The following is a 4,966-nucleotide window of genomic DNA, read 5'->3' on the forward strand; positions in this document are numbered from 1 at the left end:
GTTCTCACATAATGGCTCATGTGGAGCATGGTCCACGTTAACGTCATCCTCAACTGATATGTCCCTTCTGAACAGTACATGTTTTCCAGACAAGCAAGGTCTTCCCCACAGAACAGGGTTAGATCTAGAAAATGAAGTTTATAATTTAGGTAATTATTCTTCGAATTTTATGGTCCTGAATGTTCAGTCTGATCCTACTCCAGACTTACCTGCTATTTCAGTATTACCAGTCAAAGGCGAATTATGTGTCAGAAATAATGGTTCCGTACATGTAGGACATAGTGATTGTACTACTATTGTCGAGTATAGTGACAGTGGGAAATCTATTTTCAAAGCTTCACGTCATTCTTATTTTGTTTGTGGTCAGACCGCATATGTTCGTCTGCCCCTCAATTGGGAGGGAACCTGTTACATTGCCTTCCTACTGCCACCAGTTTTCCTAGCCCCGTCCGATTATCACAGAAACACACATCTAGTACACATTAGACATAGAAGGGAGATCGAGTCCCCAGTTGTCGATCAAACTGAAACTGCTCTAGAACAGTATACAGATTTCAATAGAGGATTCTTTTTCTTTATAGGACCTATCCAGAATAGTAAGTTAATCCGTAGATTAACCAGAACCCTTGAGGCAGTAGTGAATGAGACTGCCTCTGCCCTAGGTAACTTAACCGAAGAGCAATCTGCTATGAGATTTGTCGTGCTCCAAAATCGTCTCGTTCTTGACGTCATACTGGCCGATAGAGGAGGAGCATGTAGAGTCATCGGATCTAGTTGCTGCATTTTTATTCCAAATAACGCGCCGTCTGTTTATTCAGCTATAACCAGACTTCATAAAATTGCCCATCAGTTACACCAGGATCCAGGCACCTGGACATGGTCCGGTTGGTTTTGGAGTATAATTTCTGCCTGGGGATGGAAAGTATTGTCCTTTCTAGGTATTGCAGTAGCGATCATATTCAGTTGCTGCCTCTGTATACAATGTGGCCCTGCGATTTGCGGCATTTGTGCTACCTCTTGTATTCCTAGTCCCAAGTCCCGTCCTAGATCCCGTTCCAAGAAAATTCGAGACGAGCAAATGATACTGTATGAAATGATAGATGGTATCATGAATATTGATGTTTCCTGATGGAAACGTAGTGACAAGGAGGGAATGTGGAAAAGTAAATTTTGCCATGTTCTGTGTCCCTACGTGTCCCCCATCTTATGTTGTATGTGCATGATTAATATGCATATGTATTCCCCATGATCGATTAAAGACGCAATTACAGTTGTGTCCATCTCTAGTATGCCAGTTTCCAGTTCTCGTGAAAGCTACGAGCATCAGGCCTATGTAAAGTTATGTTGCCACGTTTTACAGTGTGCACGTTAAATTCATTGAAAAGTCTCCGTTTCTAGGCCTCAAAAGGGCCCGGACTCAGATTCAGCTCCTGTCTCCTGAACCCTCTCTGAGGAGCGATACAGCCCCCACCTGTATCCCTGACCCTTCACTTACTTCCTGCCTCACAGTGCCCGACTCGGCCTGGCTCTGCCTGCCAGTCTGCCAAGAGTATGTTATGATTCCAGTTATCAGTCCAGCTCTCCTTCTCTGCATTCCTAAGCTACTGAATCGCGTCAATAGCTTCAGTCATCGTCTAGCCTTTACGTCTCCATGTAAGAGAAATACTGTATTTATGGTCATTTAATATTCCTCAACACACACTACATGTAGAATAATGCATGCACCAGTCTTAGGGCCAGATGTAGGTAAATAATAATTACCGACCTCTTAAATACCGAGTCATACCGACTCGGTATTACCGAGGAGGAAAATGAGATGTAGGTAACAATGACGGTATAAAATACCGACTCGGAACCTGTCGGTACTCGGAAACGGTATTTACCGACTCGGAATATACCTACACGGTAAAATCCGAGACGGAAAAACCAAAACCGATCCACCGGTGCCATGGCCCATAGGAATGAATGGCAACTTCCGACCCGGAAAATACCGAGTCGGGAAAAACCGACCCGGTATTTACCGTGTCGGAACTATCCGCCGAAGAATTTGAAACTGACAAACATGTGTGCCTGTGAACCAATCAGGTACTTCAACCACACCCAAATTCCAAGCCACAGGGGAACTAACCAATCAGATCCAAGCACCACACCCCAGTACCTGGGACAGGCCACGCCCATGCAGGTGCAGAAACAAACAGTCAGGAGAGCAGGAGGACAGAGTGTGGAGCAGCCTTTCCTGACACAAACTACACAGCAAGATGGAGAGCCAGGAGGCACAGAGAGAAGCTGCTGAGCGCAAAAGGAAGCAGAAGTTCAGCCAGGAGGAACTGCAGGTGCTGATTTCGGAGGTTGTCAGACATTATGGGAAAATATTTGGAAAGCAAACTCTGCATGTTGCTGAATCAATCAAGCGCAGCACCTGGTTGGACATACAAGGCAAGGTAAATGCCATTGGTGTCACCCACCGTGACCTTGAAGACCTAAAAAAACGGTGGTATGACATCCGCATAATCACCAAAAAAAAGCTTGCTGCCCACCGCAAGGAAAGTGCTGCTACAGGAGGCGGAAGAAACAGAGCCCCCAGACTCACCGACATTGAGGAGATGGTCGCTACAACCCTTGAGAAGGAATGTATACACGGAATAGGAGACGCAGACAGCTCAGCAAGAGGAGCAAAGAAAGCAGGTAAGATGCAGGAACAATATCATTTACCCTTTTACCTATTCCCCTCACAGGATAAATCAGACTCCACAACAGGTTTAACTAATGTCCTGCAATGCATCCTGGGAAATGTAGTCATGTGTAGATACCTCAGAGCAGTCAGCGTGCATTGCAGCAAGGGGAGCAACAGACAAGTAGCATAGGCAAATGAGAGACAGGCAAATGTGCAATAGAAGTGTATTTAATCTCATGACACAGGTGAACAACATTACTGACACAATGTCCATGTCTGTCCACAGGAGAGTCAAAGCGCAGCACAGCTGAGGTCAGAGAGAAGAGGAGGGAAGGAGCCGGACCTAGCACTTCTCACGGAGGGCAGGACCAAGAGCAGGCTGCCCCGATACCTGAGGAGGCAACTGCTGAATATCCACGTTCCCCTCTCCTATTTGGTAGTCAGGACACAGGAGCGGCAGAACTATCACCCACCCCCACATCACCATCCCCAGTGCTGGGAAGAGTCAGGAGCCATGATGTGCCCCCTCGCAGAATACTGCAAACATCATCGGAGGAGGAGGAGGTGGAGGGTGACACACAGGACAGAGGCAACACCGAGCAGCAGCCCAGTCCCAGAGTCACGCGGGCCAGTGTCCGAGGGCGACGGCCACGGGAGGTAGAGGATGTGCGGCAAGTCCAAGGTGTCTTCTGCGGACTGGAGGCCACCATGGTGAAGGTGCAGCGCCTGCAGGCAAAAGCAATGATGGGGGTTCAGAGGCACGCACGCACAACTAACAATAAACTGGAAGCAGTAGGCAAGGGCATAGGGGACATGGCAGAAGGCATACAATCCATGGCGTCAGGAATTTCAGATATCACACAGTGCATGACTGTCCTGTGTGACAAATTGGACAGGGACCATTTGGAGAGACGCAAGGCCCGTGTGGATGTGCGCCAGCAAACCAAGGCCCTGAACAGGTTTGCAACTGCTACCACTCTGCTGTGCAGACGGTCAGTCACGATGCAGGATGCCATAGTGCAGTGCTGCACCAATTTAAGTGAAGGTATGGCCAGGATGACCACTGCCATGGAGCTAGTGCTCGCGCATCAGACTGGCACTGGAGACGACACTTGTGCTGCCGAAAGCGAGGGGTCCACCAGCAGGAGTGGTGCAAGCACTCCTGTGCATGACTTACGGAGGAGTGGCAGGCGTGGGGGAAGTTTGACAGGCCAGCGTGAGGACATAGGCTCACAGCCACAGCAGCCCCGCCCTGTGGCCCGTGGCCACAAACAATGACTTTGCACTCCACCCAAGGCTGTAGTCACGGTGGTGTGAACCGTGACAACACACTCATGGAGTGTTAGTATTAGTGAGCCCAATGTGAGCTAACAATGCTGTGGCGTAGTGATTATTAAACTACTTACACAAAGTTACATTCATGCCTGTGTCTCTTTACTCACTCAGAAATATTGTTGTGTAACCTCTGCCCGTCTCAGTCTCCCATCTGTAGCTGCTGCTGCCACTGTGGCTTGGGGCTCTGCCACCTCTGGGTCGTCATCAATGTCCTCATGAAATGTGAGCTCCACCTCAGTGCCTTGCTTGGTGGCGAGATTATGCAACATTGCACAGGTCGCTATTATTTTGCAGCAGATGATTGGGGTGTACTGCCGTGCACCTCCACTCTTATGGAGGCAGCGAAACCTGCTCTTTAGGAGTCCAAATGTGCGCTCAACTACGTTTCGTGTGGATCTGTGAGCCACGTTGTATCGCCTTTCACTCCTGGTGGATGGGTTGAGGTAGGGAGTGAGCACGAAGGACCGCAGGGCATATGCACTGTCGCCTAGGGGGAGAAAGATAGACATTAATTGCAAGTACTTGAGACGTAGATCTGATGTGAGTGTCAGGGTGTGTCAATGTGATTTACCTAGCAGGTATCCATTTCCAAATTCTCCGGCAAGTAGGCGTGTGTATATTCCACTGTTCTGGAATATGTATGAATCATGGGTACTTCCGGGGAACTTGGCTACGATGTCAGTGATGAGGTTACCTGCATTACATATGACCTGGACGTTGATGGAGTGCGTCGATTTGCGATTCCTGTATATGTGCTCTGTGGCTGCAGGTGGACAGAGTGGGACGTGGGTGCCATCGATGCAGCCGATCACGTGAGGGAAGTGTGCCAGTTGATAAAAGTCAGTCTTGGTTTTGGCTAAATCTGCCGGTGTAACAGGGAATTTAATATAATGCCCCATCCTCTGCATCATGGCGTCAAGAAACCTCCTGAAGAAGCGGGACAGGCAGCCCTGGGAC

The 4,966-nt window shown here is 48.7% G+C and overlaps 1 long non-coding RNA gene across 1 annotated transcript; it reads right to left on the reverse strand.

The window, feature by feature from the left end:
* Positions 1-2,886: 2,886 nt before the first annotated feature.
* Positions 2,887-4,421, reverse strand: LOC144827531 (uncharacterized). Its single transcript, XR_013610238.1, has 2 exons — positions 4,117-4,421; positions 2,887-3,400 (listed from the first exon to the last, which is right to left on the reverse strand). It is a non-coding gene; the product is annotated as an uncharacterized LOC144827531 (long non-coding RNA).
* Positions 4,422-4,966: the final 545 nt, after the last annotated feature.

Source organism: Lissotriton helveticus, chromosome 4_1 (genome assembly GCF_964261635.1).
Source record: "Lissotriton helveticus chromosome 4_1, aLisHel1.1, whole genome shotgun sequence".
In the NCBI taxonomy this organism is placed as follows: domain Eukaryota; kingdom Metazoa; phylum Chordata; class Amphibia; order Caudata; family Salamandridae; genus Lissotriton; species Lissotriton helveticus.